The sequence below is a fragment of the Leucopleurus acutus genome, assembly GCF_964270905.1.
Source record: "Leucopleurus acutus genome assembly, chromosome: 14".
In the NCBI taxonomy this organism is placed as follows: Eukaryota; Metazoa; Chordata; class Mammalia; order Artiodactyla; family Delphinidae; genus Leucopleurus; species Leucopleurus acutus.
Window position 1 is genome coordinate 45474019 of NC_139156.1, and position 22142 is coordinate 45496160.

At 39.0% G+C, this 22142-nt stretch overlaps 1 protein-coding gene across 5 annotated transcripts in view; it reads right to left on the reverse strand.

Moving 5' to 3' along the window:
• Window positions 1-21231, reverse strand: part of MARCHF8 (membrane associated ring-CH-type finger 8) — a 111064-nt gene extending 89833 nt beyond the window's left edge. For 2 of the 5 annotated variants that reach the window (XM_082854507.1, XM_082854503.1), the window contains exon 1: window positions 20587-21084. The gene's annotated coding sequence lies outside the window, so the exon portion shown is untranslated. Of the gene's footprint in view, window positions 1-6555; window positions 6585-7310; window positions 7380-20586; window positions 21085-21106 lie in introns of those variants that run through there. The other 3 variants (XM_082854505.1, XM_082854504.1, XM_082854506.1) reach the window with 3 other exon arrangements.
• Window positions 21232-22142: the final 911 nt, after the last annotated feature.

Sequence of the window (22142 nt, forward strand, 5' to 3'; positions counted from 1 at the left end):
CAGTAACAACAATATGAATGACCACTTTCTGTCAGAAAAAAGAAGTCAAAAAGCAATGAAATGACATCTATAATGCTGAAAGAATTCCATATGCAGCAAAAATATTCTCCAAAAATTAAGCAAAATAAAGATGTCCAGATAAACAAAAACTAAGGAAATTCATTCCCAGCAAATGACACCTGATAAAAACTAGAATCTACAAAAAGAAATGAAGGGTACCAGAGATGGAAAATATGCGGGTAAAAGAAGAACTATCATTTTCTCCTCAATTTCTTTAGAAGGTGCCGGCTGTTTAATGCAGGAAGTGTAACATTAGGGTACAATGAAGGGTTATGTAAAATATATGAAAACAATAGCACAATAAACATGATGGGAATAGAATTATATTGTTGCAAGGTGCTTCTTTTTTAAAAGAATCGGTAAAATATTAACTCTAAGAGTAGGAAAGACTGGAAATAAGTTAAGGATGCATGCTGCAATTGCAAATGCAACCACTAAAAAAAGTTATTAAATGGAACACGATAAAAGTCAATAGAGTAATGGAATAAAAGAGTAACAGATAAAGAAAAAAAGAAGGATCTAAACCTAACTACAGCCAGTTCTCAATGTGCACAGTTATGTTCTATAAAGTTGCCACGAGCATGGAATTAGTGAATACAGAACCATTGCTCCTAGGGGAAATACAAGGTTAGGTTCCTGGGAGCCTCTGGTCACAACACTTTAGTCAACCATCAATACATAACGTTGTTTTATGTTTGTTTCTGTTTAAAGACACCTTATTTAGCAAATATATTTTGTCCATCCATTAACACTGAACTCATGACCAACAGCACTTTAACTCCTGCCTGAAGGAGGTTTATCTAATAACATGCCTATTTTCTCTGTAAGGCACATTACAGCCTTCTTTACTTAGGAACACTAGACAGCACCTCAGCACTACGCTTAGGGGTAGTTTTAAACAGTGATATAATACACAAAAAAGCAAAAAAATGTGAAAAACATGGCACTGAATAGATCACAAAAAGGACACATGTTTACAGTATGAGAAATGAAACGAGAAGGCAGAGTTTGACTTTTCAACCTCAGTTGGGAGCCTGCATACTAGATGACTCAAAATCTCACTGTTCTGTGCATGTCCGTGAATGACCTTAAGAGCATTGTGAGCACTGACATTAGGATCAGAATTAAGTTTTAGTGAGTAGGCAAATTTGCAGATATATAATCCATGAATAATGAGAATCAACTGTGTATCAGTAAGTATTCAATATATTACATATAAAAGGACTAAATATTCCAATTAAAAAGTAGAGTTTGTCAGAATGGGGAGAAAGAAAAACAAAAAACACAAAAACCAAGACCCAACCATACCCTACAAGAGATACACTTTGAATATAAAGACACAGATCTAAAGTAAAGAGAGTGGAAAAAGAGAAACACAACTTTCCACAACTGACACAAGCTGAAATTTAAAAAACCTGAATAGCCATATATCTATTAAACAAATTGAACTGGTTAGTATACCCTTCTGGGAAAAGAAAACTCAAAGCTCTGATGGTTTCACTGGTGAATTCTATCAAACAATAAGGAAGAGAATAATTCCCAGCTCATTTTAGATGCTCTGCATAAACCTATAAACAAAATCAAAAAAAATTACAAAAAACTACAAATCATGAACACAGTTCATGAACCCAGATGAAAATATCCTTGGCGAACTAACGGAAAAATTGGCAACTTAAAAAAAGAGTAATATATCATGACCAAGTGGGGTTTATCCCAGGAATATAAAGTTGGATTAACATCTCAAAGTCAGTGTCATGTAACATAATAACAGATGCAACAAAAGCACTTGCCAAAAATCAACATCCATTCTGAGCCTAAAAAATAAAAACCCTCAGCACACTAGAAACAGAGAAATTTCCTCAATCATATAAATCTACAGCAAATAACATACTTAATAGTGAAATCTTGAGGCCCTCCCCACTTGATTGGCAGCAAGACAAGAATGCCCACTCTTACCACTCGTATTCAACAACTGGACAGAGAAGGTCCTAGCCAGTGTAATATGGCAAGGAAAAGAAACATAAGGCCTAAAAATTGGAAAGGAAGGTATAAAACTGTTTCTTTTCACAGAGTACATAATTACTAACATAGAAATTTCTAGGAAATCTAAATTGGTCTAGCCAGATTAACCTAAGTCAATTTAGCAAGGCTGCAGGATGCAAGGTCATTTCACAAAATCCAAATGTATTTCTCCATAATAGCAACAAAATGAAAGTGAAATTTTAAAAATTTATCTTAATGTCAAAGAGAAGATTAATTATGAATAATCTTAATGAAAGACACGCATGTCTCATATACTGAAACCTACAAAACACTGCTGAGAGAAATTAAATATCTAACTGCACAGAGACAAACAACTTGTTTGTAATTTGGAAAATTCACTACTATAAAGATGTTGATTCTGCCCAAATGAGAATTCCATTCATATTCCTACCAGATGTTTTTGTAGAAATTGGCCATTTGATTCTAAAATGTATAGGAAAATGCGAAGGATCTAAAACAGCCAAAACAATTTTCAAAAAAAATAAGTTGAAGGAATTACACTTCAAGACTTATTATAAAGCCACAGTAATCATCAAAGTATGGTCCTGGCCTAAGGACAGACAAACATATCACAACAGAGAGTCCAGGAACAGACTCACACTTACATGGTCAACCGACTTTCAAAAGAGGCACCAAAGCAATTCAATAAGGAATGGAAATCCTTTTCAACAAATAGTGCTGAAGCAACTGGATATCCATGTAGAAAAAAAGATAAACTTTAACCCCTAATCTGACATCATGAACAAAAAATAGTTTGAGATGGATCATAGATCTTTTTTTAAATTTTCTGATGCATTTATTTTGAAGAACGGTCTTCTGACTTCAAAACAGAAAAAGTTCCATGCTCTGACTTTTATTTTTAATATGTTATTTTTCCAAGCCAGTTTCAAAGCAGCAAATTTTCATGAGACAGTAAACTTCAAAAGTTTAGTTCAGTACACACATCTATTTTTTCCTTCCAGTCTTATTGCGATATAATTGACATACAGCACTGTGTAAGTTTAAGGTGTACAACATAATGATTTGACTTACATACATCATAAAATGATGACCACAATAAGTTTAGTGAACATCCACCATCTCACACAGATAACAACATTAAAGAAATAGAAAAATATATTTTTCCCGTGTGATGAGAACTCTTAGGATTTACTCTCTTAACAACTTTCATATATAACACAGAGGAGTGTTAATTGTATTTATCATGTTGTACATCACATCCCTAGTACTTATTTATCTTATACATGAGTGTTTGTACCTTCTGACTATCTTCATCCAATTTCCCCCGGCCCCCGCCTCTAACAGCAACAAATCTCATCTCTTTTTCTATGAGTTTGTTTTCTATGAGTTTTTCTATGAGCTTGTTTTTGAAGTATAATTGACCTACAACCCTATGTTGGTTCCTGGTACTCAACATAGTGATTCAATATTTCTATGCATTTCAAAATGATCACCATGATAAGTGTAGCTGTCATCTGTCACCACACAAAGATATTATATAATTATTGATTATATTCCCCACACTGTATATTTCATACCTGTGAGTCATTTATTTCGCAATTGAAAGTTTGTACCTCTTAATTTTAACCTAAAAGCCAAAACTATAAAACTCCTAGAAATAAACATAGGAGAATACCTTTACACCCTGTGTGTAAGCAAGATGCAAAAGCACATGACGAAATTCAACATAAGGAGGGACACCAGAATGTCTCCCCCTGGTGTTGGATTAACATTAGTAGTATCAATACAAAATCACAGTTTTTAATATATATAAGTAAAGAACGCAGATATATATGTGCATGTGTGTCTTACATACACACACAAACATATTTTAGCTCTGTCTACAGAAAGGGAGTAGAAGTAATGACACGCTAGTTGTACCCAACATGCACCCAGATCTTGTTCCCCACTAACAGGAACAAGGCTCCCTGGAGAAAAGCTGATTTGAGGGCTGAGGCACATAAAATGAGCCCAGAGCACCTTGTTGCACCAGAAAGCAAAAAAATGTTCAAAGAATTATGGTGACATATAAAAAGGAGACAGAAGCCAGCTTGAAAGGATTCACACTGACTAAGTCTGGGACAATTATCAAAATAATTAGAGTAATGAATCATAGGCCACTAAATAAGAACAGATCTACGAATAATTCAAATAAATAATTAAATAAATAAACAGGTGTGGAGCTCTTCTTTACAGCAGAACACCAACTAATAAATACAGAAGGAAGTATGGAGTTGGAAAATCATCACTGGATGCTAAAACGTGTGGGTGAATATTTGATGAGGAACAGGATATTTATATAGTGTTAATAGTTATTAACTTCAAAGGGAAAATCTGTATCTTGGCAGTAGAGAAATCTGGTAAATATCAACTTCTCCAAGGGTCCAAAGTTATCACCAATACTGGAACAAACTAACGTCAGGTGGCTCTAAACTGTCTTGCACTGAGAACAATAAAAATCACTTTTGTGTTATTCCATCTACAATGTATAACCTGACTCTAACCATGCGGAAACTTCAGACAAATGCAAATTGAGGGACATTCTAGGAAAAAAAACCCCAAAAAACTGGTCTACAGTCTTCAAAAATATTAATATCAAGAATGACAAAGACAGGTTGAGGAACTATTCCAAATCAAAAGAGACTAAATAAACTTGACAACCAAATTCAGCATGATTCTGGATTGGACACTGGACAGAGAAAACACAAGAGCAATAAAGGACATTATAGGGACAACTGTTGAAAATGCAATATGAACTGTGAGTTAGACAACAGTACTGTATTAATTATTAAATTTTACTATGCTCATATAGCAGAATGCCCCAGGTCTTAGGGTATACACAACGTAGACTCAAATGAATCAGAAAAAAATGCATTTATATATGCATAGAGAGAGAGTGATAAAGCTAATGGGGTAAATTTATAACAATTGGTGAATCTTAGTAAAGGATATATGGTAACTCTTTGTACTCTTACACTCCTCTAAATTTGAAATCATATCAAAATTAAAAGTCATACATAAAGCAAAAGACGTAATTATAAAACTGGAACAGTGTTTCGCCAAACACGACAGAAAAGGTCACTTCCTTCAACATATAAATAAATTTTATAAAGGAATCAGAAGAAAAGGAGTAACACCCCAAAAGATTAATGGGAAAACAACATGTACAGCCAATTTGCAAAAGAGGCTAATGTACTTTTAAAGGAAAAAGAAAAACAGTAACAACAAAAAATAAACTTCATTAATAATTTAAACAGGCAAAGGAAGATAACAATGAGATGTCTTCCACCTGTTAAGTCAGTTATTTTCTTTTTTAAAACACTCAACATTGGCAAGAATGCCCTAAAATGGCCACTCAACACCCTGCTAGTGGGAATGTTAATTAGGAACTTTCAGCAATGCAGTTCAGCAATATAAGCCAAGAGCTTTAAAAATATCCATACCACTTCACCCAGGTTCATGACACTGTCCTAAAGAAATCATCTGGGGCTTCCCTGGTGGCGCAGTGGTTGGGAGTCCGCCTGCCGATGCAGGGGACACGGGTTCGTGCTCCGGTCCGGGAAGATCCCACGTGCCGCGGAGCAGCTGGGCCCGTGAGCCATGGCCGCTGAGCCTGCACATCCGGAGCCTGTGCTCCGCAACGGGAGAGGCCACAACAGTGAGAGGCCCGTGTACCGCAAGGAAAAAAAAAAAAAAAAAGAAATCATCTGAACTGTGGATTCAAACGTATGCCCAAAGTTACTCATCAAAGGATATTTACAGTAGCAAAGTTCTTTAAAATAAGCTATATGTTAAGCAACAGGGAAATGGTTAAATAAATTGGGATATAACCATAAAATGCAACATGCAGTCCTTAAGAGTTGCTAAAAATGGAAAATGTCATGCAATGAATCTTAAGAGAATAAAACTTATAAAAACGGGCATTCAGGATGACCTTGATTAGATAAAAAACAATCAGTAAAGCCTAGAAAAAAGCACTAATAATGAAAATTGATTGTTTGAAAATGAATAAAACAAGGACTGTGAACACCTGTTCCAGTCTCGAGTTTATCTATGAGATCTCTCCTTGCCCACCCCTCACCACCTGCCCCCACCCAAGACAGAGCCACCATTCCTTACATGGTGGTATCATTTGCAATTACCTTGTCTCACTCCCTCAGCACTCTGAGCATTTCTTGAGGTCGTGGCACCATCCCCAGATGCACTCATTAAACACTTGATGCTTCATATTTACAAATTCCTCCACCTCATTTCGTACATGTAAAAAAATTATTGACTCTAGCTACTAAAGTCACCTCAAAAATGAAATCTAAATTGAATAAGGAAGTTCACCAAGATGCAGTTTCTCTTTTCTTTGCTTCTTTCAAATAAAAACATTGAGGAGAAAAGAGCTTTCTTCTGAAACTCCAGACTCCCAAGGCAGGCTTCAGACAACATGAAGACATCACATACCTGATTAGTGTTGTACGCTAGGACCACCGGTGTCATTGTCAGCTCAGTTTCATGTCAAAGAACATTTGTTTTTAAGTCTAATCATTAGCTGCCACCAAAAAGCACACCCATCTGCATGTTGCAGTGCTCAGCCACTACCCAGGGCCACACCTGACTCCAGCCCTAGTCCCCACTGATTCCACCTTCCACTTGGCAACTTTCCACCTAATTACCTGAGCAGAGCACAATTAGGAGGAAGAGGCTGTGACCAAGGCTGGCAACATGGAGAAACCAGATGGGAGTAGGATGGCCACAACTGTAGCAGGGGGCTGGCTGACAGGCATTCGTAAGTCAGTGGTTTTCAACCAGGGTGATTTTGCCCCCCAGGGGCCTTTTGGCAATGTCTTAGAGGTATTTCTCGTTGCCAGAACTGTCGGGAGGCTACTGGCATCTAGTGTGAAGAGGTCAAGAAAGCTGCTAAACATTCTAAACTGCACCAGACAGCTCCCATGACAAACTACCCACACACAAATGTCAGCAGCGCTGCAGACCAGGACACAGGGTGCGTAAAGGAGACCTGAGGTATTTTAGGAAATAAACACACACACACACACACACACACACACACACACACACACACACACACACACACACACACACACAACCTCCTCAACCAGATGCTAAGGCAGGATGAGATAGTTGTTCCTTTGGACCAAAATTCTACCGCAGGAGCTGGGAACAAGAACATTATAATTTAGTAAAAGTAATAAGAATACCTTTTTCTCCCCAACGGCTTGCTCTGCCACATATCATATATTTCTTCAAAGACTGCCTCACAGCAGAAACTGTAAGAAGATAATACTATCAAAATTGCCCAGACTGGTAAACATCTCCAGAGAAGTTGGCAATGCACCCACATAGTTGATGACAAATTTAGCTGCATATCTCAAGGACCTAAGAACCCAAACTCACAGTTCCCAGCTTAGCTTAAAAGAAAAGTGGCAAGCATTCAAATACCGTATGCTAACACATATATACGGAATCTAAAAATAAAAATGGTTCTGAAGAACCTAGGGGCAGGACAGGAATAAAGACGCAGACATAGAGAATGGACTTGAGGACACAGGGAGGGGGAAGGGTAAGCTGGGACGAAGTGAGAGAGTGGCATGGACATATATACACTACCAAATGTAAAATAGATAGCTAGTGGGAAACAGCTGCATAGCACAGGGAGATCAGCTTGGTGCTTTGTGACCACCTAGAGGGGTGGGATAGGGAGGGTGGGAGGCAGACGCAGGAGGAAGAGATGTGGGGATACATGTATATGTATAGCTGATTCACTGTGTTATACAGCAGAAACTAACACAACATTGTAAAGCAATTATACTCCAACAGAGACATTAAAAAAAAATCAAAGGTCATTCAAAAAGAAGAAAGTAATAGTGCTCCTTTCCCCACATGAATCATCAAAAACCACATAAGAGTTAAGAGAAGCAACATTTTTCAAAACTGAGAACAAAAAGTACTCAGTCTGCACTTCAACCAAAAACAAACTGCAAATAAAAAGGAATTTATTATATGAATTGTCATTATTATAATTCAGTTAAAGTTAGTGACCTCTGTGCCACATTACAATATGTTTTTTCTTGATTATTTTAACAACTTTATCATGTCATGATTTCTACCCATGGGAGGCCAGAAAGTTAGAGAAGTCATCCAGCACCATCCCTGGCTGAGATTTAAATAACCTCGACCTGACTCTATCATTTGTCAGTCTGACCTTGCCTTTTGTCCTTTCAGTGTTAGGAAGCATCCAGCACTTAAGGTGGCCATTTCGATGAGCCACCTTATCCTGTTCCTCATCGAATATTCACCCACACGTTTTAGCATCTAGTGATGATTTTCCAAGAGCGCCACCCTTCCATCCACAGGCATTAGTTTTGCCCTCGATTACAATTGCGTGAAACAAACTTAATTATTCTCAATATATCAGCACTTAAAAGTTTCTGTAAAATTATCCTGCCCTCCCCACCCGAATCCTTTTTCTTCTCCTGGTTGTAAAATGTGTTCTCCTCATGAACTGTATTATAACTAGCTCAATTATGATTCAGTGAGACAAAAAATGAATGGAAGAAAGAGAAGGAATCTTAGAGATCAACCAGTTCAAACTCAACCCTACTTTTATAAATGAGTAAAATAAGGCAGAAAGGGATGAAGCAAGGCTGCTTGGCAAAAGTCAAGCAGCTATTCAGGAAAGCTGGGGGTGGAACTCAGGTTTCCTAACTCTTAAGTCTAATTTCTTAAGTCTAATCTCAAGTTGTATTAGATGCTGTTACTAATAGAATTGACATTTTTAAAGTTTTATGATAAAATAGAAAAATATTTTTAGTTTTAATAAGTTAAAAACAACTCACATCATCACAATCACTTTATGAAGTAGTGTAACTGTGATCATCCACACTTTATGGATGAAGAAACCCAGGCCCAAGGTCATCATTAAGCACTGAAGCTGGCTCCAGAGCCATATCCTTAACTGCTATGCAATCTGGGTAAGCACTAGAACATTCCTAACACTATCACAACTGAATTAACAAACTTAAGACTTTCAGTGATTCTTTAAATTTTTAATGCTTCGATATAATCTAATATAAAGATATCTTTCCTGAGAACATATTTAAATTAATTTTTAACAAATCAAGTTAAATTTAAAGATTTACAGTATGTAGCCTCCTGGCATAAAATAAAAGGTCATTTAAACTTAAAAATTAGGTTACAGTATTAAAGTATCATCTTCTACATCAACTACCCTAAAGAAATTCACCAAGAAGCAAACTAATCTTTCTGGGAGCAACACAGAAGGAACTGATTATGGCTTGGAGCTTTTTGAGAAACCTTAGCCAAGCAAAGCTTCATGCTCTCAATTACTTCCAAAGGCTCTTCCACGTGATTGTGTGCCATGAACAATACAAGCACTGAGCAAATAACATATACAATCTGCCTAATTCATACAAATGAAATAAAATATTAAGAAGTAATAAAGGTGTGGACTGAATACTTAGGTTTAGTTCCTCTTCCACCAAGACTCTATTAAAATGATAATAAAAGGATTTTTTAAAAAGAAGAAGCTTACACTTCTGGGAAGTTAATGTACTTTTCCCTATTTTTCCACTAAGGACAAGTAAAAACTCTGCACATTATAAGTAAAAATAATACAAGACTCTGAAAGGCAGAAAGGAGGAGGCATACCAGCTAGGGACCTCAGGATTCAAGGAAAGACATGGTGTTCAATTTCCTGGGTTTTCTTTTTGCCTCATATAATCCAAACTTGGTGCTGAAGAATTGGTAAATCCAGAAACACCAAGAAGTGTAAACAAAAAAACAGAAAAGCCCCAAGAAAAGCCTGCTCTTTCTAATAACCAAAGGAGTAGGAAAGGGTCAGCCTAGAAAGACAAAAAAAAAAAAAAAAAGTAGACAACAATCACCCTACTCCAGCCAAATACCACAGAAAAAAAAAACCTGTGGCCACACCCCTACCCATGCCAGCAAAGACCAAGGGTAGACTAGACATCTTCTCTCACCAAGATGTAACAAAGCATCCCAACATCCCCATCAGGACGCTATCAAAGGAGGCTGAGTAGGTAGCTGGGACTTTCATCCCCACCACTGCTGTGTCTTGGTTAAAAAAAAAAAAAAAAAGTCTCGGGGCTTCCCTGGTGGTGCAGTGGTTGAGAGTCCGCCTGCTGATGCAGGGGACACGGATTCGTGCCCCGGTCCGGGAAGATCCCACATGCCACGGAGCGGCTGGGCCCGTGAGTCATGGCCACTGAGCCTGCGCGTCCGGATCCTGTGCTCCGCAACAGGAGAGGCCACAACAGTGAGAGGCCCGCGTAACGCAAAAAAAAAAAAAAAAAAAAAGTCTCGGCAAAGATATAAAGAAGAGCCAAAAGGAAATTTCAGAACTGAAAAATACAATTACCAAAATACAAAAACCAAGAGATGGGCTCACCAGAATGGTGGGGACAGAAAAAAACAGTGAACCAGAAGACAGACCAATAGAAACTACCCAATCTGAATGTCAAAGAGAAAAATAAACTGAAAAAGAAAAATGAACAGAGCCTCAGGCACCTGTGGGTCTATAACTAAAGATTTAACATTCATGTCATCGGAGAGAGCTGAGCTGAAAAAGTACTTGAAATAATGGCTGAAGATTCCCAAATTTGGCAAAAGATGTATTTACAGACTCAAGATTCTGAGCAAACCTCAAACACGATAAACTCAAAGAAATCCTCAGCAAGATATGGAACAGTCAAACTTCTGAAAACTAAAGAAAAACATATATATCTTGAAAGCAGTGAGAGAGAAATAACACCTTACCTACAGGGGAAACATCATTTAAATGGCAGCAAATATTTCATGAAAAATCAGGGAGGCCAGAAGGAAAGACACAACACCTTTCAAGGACTGAAAGAAAAGAACTGTCAACTCAGAACCTTATATCCAAAAAAAAGAATGCTTCAAAAAGGAAGGGGAAATCAAGACATTTGAGACAAAAGTAAACTAAGAGACTGTGTACCAGTAGATGTACCCCCAAAGGGTGAAACGGCTACAGGAAGTTCTCTAAACGGAAAAAAGAATCCTTAAAATATTAGCAAACAGAATTCAGCAAATATAAAAGGAATTATAAACCATGACCAAGTGAGGCTTATTCCAAGGATATAAGATTTTTTTCAATTTTTGAAAATTAATCAGGGGGAGGGATAAATTGGGAGATTGGGACTGACATATACACACTATAATATATAAAATAAATAACTAATAAGGACCTACTGTATATCACAGGGAACTCTACTCAGTACTCTGTAATGACCTATATGGACAAAGAATCTAAAAAAGAGTGGATATATGTATATGTATAAGTGATTCACTTTGCTGTACAGCAGAAAGTAACACAACATTGTAAATCAACTATACTCCAATAATTTTTTTTTAAAAAAGGAAAGTAATCAATGTAATCTACTATGTTGAGACTAATGAATAAAATCATATGATTCCAATGAACAAAGAAAAAGCGTATGACAGAATTCAACACCCATTCACGATTTAAGAAAAAACACTCTCAGAAAAATAGGAATAAAAAAGAACATCCTTAACTTGAAAAACAGCACCTACAAAAAAAAAACCCTACACCTAATATTATACTTAATGATAAGAAAACAATTGCTTTGCCCCTAAGACTGGGAAAAAGGCAACTCTTATTTACAACATAGTGCTGGAAGTTCTAGCCAATGCAGTAAGGCAAGAAAAGAAACAAAAGGCATGCAGCTTAGAAAGAAAGAAAACTGTACCTATTTTCAGATGACACAGAAAGTCCCAAGGAATCTACAAAAAATACTCGCAGAATAAGTGAATTCAGCAAAGTTGTAGTATACAAGATAAGCATACAAAAATTAGTCATACTTCTAATACAAACAATGAAAACAAGGACACGTACGCGAGAGGCCCGCGTACCACAAAAAAAAAAAAAGTGTTTTAGCTTTTCTCTTCACATATGCATTTAAAAATAATCTTGTCTATGTCTACAAAAGTCTTTAAAAGATTTTGACAAGAACTTTTTTTTTTTTTTTTTTTTTTTTTGTGGTACGCGGGCCTCTCACTGCCGTGGCCTCTCCCGTTCCGGAGCACAGGCTCCAGACGCGCAGGCTCAGCGGCCATGGCTCACGGGCCCAGCCGCTCCGTGGCATGTGGGATCTTCCCGGACCGGGGCACGAACCCGCGTCCCCTGCATCGGCAGGCGGACTCCCAACCACTGCGGCACCAGGGAAGCCCCTAAAACACTCGAAAGAGAAGAGAATGGGAAGAATCACTCTACTGATTTCAAGACTTATTATAGAGCTACTATCAAGACTGCGTGATACTGGCAGAGAGACAGACATATAATTCAGTGGAAAAGAACAGAGAACCCATGAATAGGCCCACACAAATATGCCAAAATGATTTTTAATTAAGCAATTCAGTGAAGGAAAGAGAACTTTTAAACAAATGGTGCCAGAGCAATAAGGGGAAAAGAATGAACCTCAAAATGAAGCTTCAACACCTTACACAAAACTCAAAATAGTTCATGAACTTAAATGTATAACCTAAAAGCTTTTAGGGGAGAAAAAGCATTAAAAAAAAAAAGCTTTAGGATTTAGAGTTAGACAGAGTTCTTAAACTTGACACCAAAGCCTTGATTCCCAATTGGAAAACTTTATAAATTGAACTTCATAAATATAAAAAACTTTTGTTTTTCGAAGGGTAAAAAGATCAGCCACAGAGTGGGAGAAAATATTTGCAAACCACATATCTGACAAAGGACTAGTATCTAAAATATATAAAGAACTCTTAGAAGTCAACAACAACAAAAATCCAATTAGTAAATGGGCAAAAGACATGAAGAGACTTTTGCTGAGAGAATATACAAGTGGCTAATAAACACATGAAAATATGTTCAACCTTACTAGCCATTAGGGAAATGCAAATTAAAATCACAATGAAGTTATCACTACATATCTACTAGAATGACTAAAATTAAAAATGGTGCCAACAGCAAAATGTGGGCAAGGATAAGGAGAAATTGAACCATCCTTTCCATATTGGTAGGAATGTAAAATGGTACTCTGGAAAACACTTTGGCAATTTCCTAAAACATATCATGTGAATATCATACAGCCCAGCAACTCCAGGAGTTTTATAACCAGAGAAATGAAGTAATATGGTTACAGGAAAACATGCACACAAATGTTTGTAATAGCTTTATTCAACTAGATGTCCTTCGGCAGGTAAGTGACTAAACAAATTATGGTACATTCATACCATAGAATACTATTCAGCAATGTAAAAGGAATAAAAAAAGAACTATTTGGACATGAAACAACAATGATGAATCTCCAGAGAATTATGCTCAGTGAGAAAAGCCAATCCAAAAAGATCACATAATGTATAATTCCATTTATATAATATCCTTGAAAAGACAAAATTATAGAAATGGGAGAACAGATTAGTGGTTGCCAGGGGTTAAGAAGGCAGTGGGAACAGGGAGAAGTGGGGGTAGTTATAAAAGAACAACATGAGCGGGACTTCCCTGGTGGCGCAATGGTTAAGAATCCACCTGCCAAAATGCAGGGGACATGGGTTTGAGCCCTGGCCCCGGAAGATCCCACATGCCGCGGAGCAACTAAGCCCATGCGCCACAACTACCGAGCCTGCGCTCTGGAGCCCACGAGCCACAACTACTGAGCCCGCATGCCACAACTACTGAAGTCTAGAGCCCTTGCTCCGCAACAAGAGAAGCCACTGCAATGAGAAGCCCGTGCACCGCAACGAAGAGTAGCTCCCACTCGCCGCAACTAGAGAAAGCCCGCGCGCAGCAACAAAGACCCAACGCAGCCCAAAATTAATTAATTAATTATTTTAAAAAACAACATGAGGGAAACTTGTGGTGACAGACATATTCTGCATCTTAACTATAAAGATGTCAATATCCTAGTTGTGATATTGTACTAAAATTTTGCAAGCTGTTAACTTTGGAGAAAACTGTATAAAGGTTAAATGGGATCCCTCTACATTATTTCTTACAACTGCATATGAACCTACAGTTATCTCAAAATGAAAAATTAAATTTAAGAAAAAGGAAAAAAAAAGACATAAATCACAAGGCCACAAATGAGGAGAGACGGCACCCAAGCAGACAAAAAAGATTTCAACTGTTTTTTAAAGACAGAAAATATGGGAATACTAATTAATTTAGCAAAGTGGAGAAAGCCACAATAAAAAGTATGTGAAATAATAAATATACAAAATGAGCTAATTTGCCTATAGGATGCCAAAGAGCTCAGGTCTCAGGTTTTGAGTAGTAGTAAAATACTAGCTAAAAATAGAAACTTCTACAAATAAAACAACTAGTTCCTTGGCCACCTCTCCAACAGAAACCGCTACCAGAAGTGGGATGCTATCATAACAAAACCCTCAACAAGTTGCATTTTTCTTAGTCACCACTCTGTACGCAATGAGGAATTTCATATCAGAGAAGGAAAAGATGATGATCCACCTTATGCAGTAGAAAAATGGTTACAAAACCTGTTGATGGCTGTAACTCAGAAGGCAAATCACACACATGATGACTTTAAAACTGTATGGGGAAAAACTGGAAAATGAAACTTTACAGTGTAGGCTGATTATTATTGGCTGTTTCTAGCAAAAATCAAAAATTTATTTGGTTATTGGTACTCTGAATTGACTGGAAGCAAATGGATTAAGAGTCTGCTAAGTTTCTGTAGGAAATGTATTGGCAGAAAAACAACAGGCCCAGATTTAGAATGTCTGTTCAAGACTTAAAAACAACCTCTGGGAGTCCAACCTTCTACAAACAGGCAAACTGCATGATACCCAGGACAGCATGCTTCCAGCATCAATTCTGGACACAGGGTGTGAGCAAACAAAATAATGGAAAAAGAAGAACCTAAGGATGTTCCCTGGAGCCATGGAGAAAAAAGGATGTGAGTGTTTCTCCCAGGGAACAAAATCAGAGTCCAATCAAGAAACATCCCTCCCTTCCAGGGAAGGGAACCTTCCTTTATATCTGTCCATAAACATTAAAGAACTGCTACAGAAGAGTAAATACTGTGTGTCTATGCTTCACCTTCCAAATGCTACTGTTTACTAGTCATATTGTGCCCTTATTATAATACTTTGGTGAGGAGGGTAATAAATAATGTGTTTTCTTAATTCATTTGAACAAGAAAGGCTTATCTGGACCTGATAAGATAGCCTGGCACCACTCAAAGATCCCATACAGGCATACCTCATTTTATTGTTCTTCATTTTACTGGGACTTAGCAGATATTGCATTTTTTACGAATTAAAGGTTTGTGGCAACCCTGCATTGAGCAAGTCTATCGGCGCCATTTTTCCAACAGCATTTGCTCACTCTGTGTCCTCTGTGTCTCTCTGTCACACTTTGGTAATTCTTAAAATAGTTCAAACTTTTTCACTATTCTTGTATTTTTATGGTGATCTGTGATCAGTGTAATCTCTGATGTTACTATTTTAATTGTTTTAGATGCCATGAACCATGCCCATGTGAGATGGCAAACTTAATCAATAAAAGTTGTGTATGTTCTGACTGCTCTACAAACCAGCTGTTCCTGTCTCTCTCCCTCTCTTCAAGCCTCCCTATTCCCTGAGACACACAATAGTGAAAGTAGTCCAGTTAATAATCCTCAAGAGAAGGGATGGTTTAAATGAAACAAAGAGTCCTCTCACTTTAAATCAAAAGCTAGAAATGATTAAGCTTAAGAAGGAAGGCATGTTGAAAGCCAAGACTGGCTGAAAACTAGGCCTCTTGCACCAGTTAGCCAAGTTATGAACGCAAAGGAAAAGTTCTTGAAGAATATTAAAAATGCCCCTCCAGTGAACACATGAATGATAAGAAAGTGAAATATCCTTATTGCTGATATGGAGAAAGTTTTAGTGGTCTAGGTAGAAGATCAAACCAGTCACAACATTTTCTTAAGCCAAAGCCTAATCCAGAGGAAGGCCCTAACTCTCTTCAATTTGATAAAGGCTGAGAAAGATCAGGAAGCTGTAGAAGAAAAGTCTGAATCTAGCAGAGGCTGGTTCATGAGGTTTAAGGAAAGAAGATGTCTCCATAACATCAAAGTGCAAGAGGAAGCAGCAAGTGCTGATGCAGAAGCTGCAGCAAGTTACCCAAACGATCTAGCTAAAATGATTAATGAGGTTGTTATACTAAACAACAGACTTTCAATGAAGATGAAACTGTGTTATATTGGAAGAAGATATCATCTAGGACTTTCATAGCTAGAGAGAAGTCAATGCCTGGTTTCAAAACTTCAAAGGACAGGCTCACTCTCTTATTAGGGACTAATGCAGCTGGTGACTTTAAGTTGAAGCCAATGGTCATTTACGAAATTCCTAGGGTCCCTAAGAATTATGCTAAGTCTACTCTGCCTGCACGCTATAAATGGACCAACAAAGCCTGGGTGACAGCATATCTTTTCACAACATGTCACTAAACATTTTAAGCCCACTGTTGAGACCCAATGCCCAGAAAAAAAGATTCCTTTCAAAATATTACTGCTCACTGAAAATGCACTTGGTTACCCAAGAGCACTGAGTGAGATATACAATGAGATTATTGTATGGGTGTTTTCATGACCATTAACACATCCATTCTGCAGCTCATGGATCAAGGAGTAATTTTGACTTTTAAGTCTTATTATTTAAGAAATACATCTCAGAAGGCTGTAGCTGCCATAGATAGTGATTCCTCTGATACAGCTGGGTAAAACTGAAAACCTTCTGGAAAGGATCTCATCATTCTAGATATCACTAAGAACATTCATGATTCATGGGAAGAGTTCCAAATATCAAAATTAAGTGTAGTTTGGAAGTTGATTCCAACCTTATGGATGAGTTCTTAAGGGGTTCAAGACTTCAGTGGAAGAAGTAACTGCAGATGTGGTGGAAACAGCAAAAGAACAAGAATTAGAAGTAGAGCCTGAAGATGTGATTGAATTGCTGCAATCTCTTGATAAAACTTTAGTGGATGAGTTGCTTTTACAGATGAGCAAAGAAAGTGGTTTCTTGAGATGCAATCTACTCCTGATGAAGATGCTGTTGAAGACTGCTGAAATGACAACAAAGGATTTAAAATGTTACATACACTTAGTTGATGAAGCAGTGGCAAGGTTTGACAGGACTGACTCCAACTTTGAAAGAAGTTCTACTGTGCATGAAATTTATCAAACTGCACTGCATGCTACAGGGAAATGGCTCATGGAAGGAAGAATCAATCAATATGGCAAACTTCACTGCTGGCTTACTTTAAGAAATTCCAACAGCCACCCCAACCTTCACTCCACCCTGATCAGTTAGCAGCCATCAACATCAAGGCAAGACCCTCCATCAGGAAAAAGATGAGGACTCACTGAGGGCTCAGATGATGATAAGCACATTTTAACGGTAGAGTATTTTTAAATTAAGGTACGTACATTGTCTTTTTTAGACATAGTGTTACTGCACACTTACCAGATTACAGTATAGCATAAACATAACTTTTATGTGCACTGGGAAACCAAAAATCAGTTGTGACTTGCTTTATCTCAATATTTGCTTTATTGCGTTGGTCTAGAACTGAACGCGCAATATCTCCAAGGTATGCCTGTACTTTGAACTGAAGGCCATGGCTGGTTGTACAGGGGGTTAGCATGCCCTACATGTGGGAGGGAGAATGAAACAGTCTGGGGACCAGAATGGCCAACTGAAGCAGAGTCAATGCTACTTATCCACTACACTGGTCCCTGTTCCTGGGCAAATTAGAAGAATACATTTTCCAGCCTCCTTTGCAATTATGTTAGAGGTAAGGTGACTAATTCCTTACCAATATAATATGGTGAGAGTAATGTTAGCCACTTCCAGGCCTGGCCTTTAAAACCATTCATTGAGATCCTCCAGCTCTTCCACTGCCATCTTGGAAGCCAGATGGCATAGCTACAGATGGAGGAGTTACATCCAACTTGTGTTAGACTTTTCATGACAAAAATATTTTGTTGTTGCTATTGTGCTGTTGCCATAGCACAGCACAGTCCAGTGCTTTCAAAATTTCTTGTGCATATAAATCATCTTGTTCCGAGGCACACCTGGGATGTGGCCTGAGATTCTACATCTCTAACAAGCACCAAGATGATACCAACGTGAACAGTCTACGGAATACACCTTGAAAAGCAAGATTAATACACAGGGGGAGAACAGATGATTCTCTGGAGAAACCGAATGGCCCAGAGAAAAGGTCTCCCGTAGGAACTGAGCAGCAAGACTAGAGAATTCAGGCTAGCATTCACAGTGAATCAAAAACTACATGTAAACAATATTGTCAACTATTTTCAATCCAACGAAGTGTATGCTTTGTAGAACTGAGAAGATGGCTTCCCCTGCCCTTTCCTGCATCTTCCCACCTGTCTTTAAGCCTGTCTTCCTAACCCCACCTTAACCCCCATGACCTGGATTAAATACCACCCCCTCCATGAAGTTCTGCCATTCAATCTAATGACCAGATGGGCACTAATCCTCCTCTCAATTTCCATAGCACTTCTATCACTTCAAGACCCTCAACACATTATTCCCTGATTGCATGTGATTTAACTCCTCTATCAGAATAAGCACCTGAAAAACTACAACACTGATCACATCAGCCTGGCTCAAAGGCAGTGCTCAGGTTTTTTGTTTTTGTTGACTGTTAAATGAATCCATGAATTAGAAAATTCAGGGATTTCAAAGTGAGTTGAGCAAAGAAACTAAATCAGGCCCAATTTTTTAAAAAAATCCTCAAAAATGAAGAATTAAAAATTACACTCCCCGAAAAAAATTTCAACATTGAAAATCTTCAAAATATAGCAAAGACAAAACTGATAAATAGTTAAAACTAAATGTTTATAGTGCATACACTGGTCATTTCCATACTCACAGGTGGCCAAAGCAAAAGGCCTAAGATCTTCCTGTAGGATTATTTACCATCAGAACAGTCCACTGCTTTAGAAAATGTCTTGAGTCAATCAGATAACTAAAGAATAAGTAGGATTGTAAAGTATCTTTTCTAGAAAAAAAATAGTATATGCCATTTCATGACTCAAATTTGGTACTTTTAGAAATTTTGGCAACTTTTTTTTCTTTCAGTTATTTAAATTGTTTACCACCAAGAGTATAAACCTAAACATTATGTGATTATAGCAAAAAAGAACTGCTACATGGAGGGGGGGCAGGAGGGACCAAAGTGAAACAGAGCTGTTCTTCAAGAACTAGACACTGCTACTGATAACAAACAAAGGGTCTTGACTGGTTTAATGAATTCACTCCCATCTATGCATCTATAATATCTTCCTGGAACTAATTTAAAGAAGACAAAAATGTTGGAGCTAGGGTTGCCAGATTTAGCAAATAAAAATGCAGTCGGCCCAGTTAAATTTCGGATAAACAATGACTTTTTTTTGTTTGTTTTGTTTTGTTTGCAGTACGCAGGCCTCTCGCTGTTGTGGCCTCTCCCGTTGCGGAGCACAGGCTCAGCGGCCATGGCTCACGGGCCCAGCCGCTCCGCCACATGTAGGATCTTCCCGGACCGGGGCACGAACCCGTGTTCCCTGCGTCGGCAGGCGGACTCTAAACCACTGCGCCACCAGGGAAGCCCAACAATGACTTTTTAGTAAAGCATGCCCTACGCTTTATACTAAAAACTTATTCACTGTTTACTAAAATTCAAATTTAACTGGGTGTCCTGTATTTTATCTGGCAACCCTAAGGGAAGCCCAAATCAATCCAATTTCCTCACTTTGTAGCAGAAACTGTGACCCCAAGAAGGGAAGTGACTTACCTAAACCAAAGATCAAGGAAGTCAGTTTGCTTTCAAAAGAGAAAACATATTTCACTAGGTCACCTTGGGTTCCACTCATGGTCCATTCGACCTCTGACTTTCACACACCTCACAGAAGCACCAAGCAGACAAGCTGTCAAAGGCTATGGTTTTCCTCTTTTAATATCAAACTGTGAGTTCTAGTAAACTTACCAACTCTAGTCTCCAAAAACAACAAATGAGGAAACTATGTATTTCTCTTAATTTAAAAAAAAAAAAAATCCTCCTGATAATCTTTTTGCCTACACACCATCATCTCAGATTCTGTTTATGTTCACTCACTACATAAAATAGGACCTCCTTTTCTCCCAAACCTAGTTCTCTCAGGGGTATGGGAGCCGGGGAGGGGGGAGGAAGACAGTATAGCAGATAAAGATTCTGATTTTGACAAATTCGGCTTCCAAACAAGGTTTTAAGAAAAAAGGTTCCGCTGCATTTTTAAAAGCCTGGGGGGGAGAAAAAAAAGTAACATAAACCATTATGACTTTCTCTAAGTTTTCTATTAAAAACTTCACCCTAGTGAACAAGAATCCAAATCGTGTCAGGTGAAAAACTGAAAGTCAAACTCAGCAATTAAAAGACGAAATATCTACCTATGCTTTCCCTCTGGCAGCTTCCAATGTATACAGGCCTCTCTCGAGATCACACACGTCGGAAGAGTAAGATCCTCAGAAATCACCTAGTCCATCCTTTCATTTTACAGATGTGGAAACTCAGGCCAAGGGGAGGGCTGACTTGCCCAAGGTCTCACAGCCCGTCGGGGGCAGGACTTCAACTGGGACTCCACGCTGGCAGCCCCGGGCCCTCAGCGCCCGATGGCTCCTGCGGCCCCCGGCTCAGCCCGGCCCAAGGGCAGCCTCGAAAACCGGAGCGGAAGAGCCCACGGCCCGGGGTCGCTGCCGCCTTTCGGCCGGATAGGCGCCTGGGCCCCGGCCCAGGGCGGTGCGAGGCCCGGGCCTCGACGGCCGCCCCCGACCCGCCCACCTGTCGCGGACCGCACAACGGGCAGTCACACCCCCTGCCAGGGCCGGGGGCTCGGCCGGCCTCGACGGCGGCCAGCAGCGGCGGCTCCGCGCGGCGCGGGTACGCCGGACCCGAGGCCGCAGGAGTTACCTCAGGTGGGCGCTGAGCTCGCGGCGGGGAAACCCCCGCCCGCCTCGGGCATGCCGGAGACGCGGACGCAGCAGGGCTGCAGCTCGGCCACAGCTAAGCCTGTTTACAACCCTCCGCGGGAGGACGCCGACTGGTCTGTCACGTGATGCACACGTCACGTGCTCGACCGGGGTGGGGCAGAGGCGTTGCCCAGCGACGACGGTGATCTGGGGGCGGGCGTCGGCGTCGGCGCGGTCTTTCTGCTCTCCCAGCTCATGGGCTGCTGTGCAGAGTCGACAGCCGGCGCGCCCTGATCAACCCGGACGAGGAAGAGGAAAGACCCACCACTGCTTCGTCCTTTAGTGACCCCTGAGCCTAACCGCACGTATCATTCTTGTTTTGGAAGGGGGAGGGAATTCGGTCCGGCATTATGATGTTGAACTTGAAAAGAAAAATGGAAAATACTTCTTTACCCAAAGCTAGAAAACAAAGGGAGAGCAGAGGAATAAGCAATAATGGTTTGATTTGCCTTAATGAACACTTTTGTTTACTTTTGCTCCCTAATGTGAATGAAGGTCCGCAGCCTACTATCTCCCCCGTCATAGAAAGGCTGTGAAGAGGGCTTATGGGACTTCCAATTTTTATTTTAAATTATATTTTATTATCATTTCCATGATTAGTCTTTGTATATGTAAATACAAACATATCTAAGTAAATATTTGATTTGGCATTAAGCTTTTGTCCACATCAAACTTTCCTGGTTATAGCTCTGTCTCTTTGTTTGTAGTGACTACTTCTACCAAGTGTAGTTTTCCTAGGTCAAACTTTGTAGAAGTAAAGTCTCAGCCACTGACAATTTCTCCCATAATATTCATTATAAGCTGTGTAATAAATAATTTGTATTATTTCTTACTAAATTCATGAGTGAATTGGGAGCAAATACCTGCAGATATGCCAGTTGTTAGGTTGTCCTGGTGTGATCTATTGGGTAATCACATTCCACCATACATTTCCGATCACTTTGCATACTTAGCTATCTATGAGCACATTGACAGGG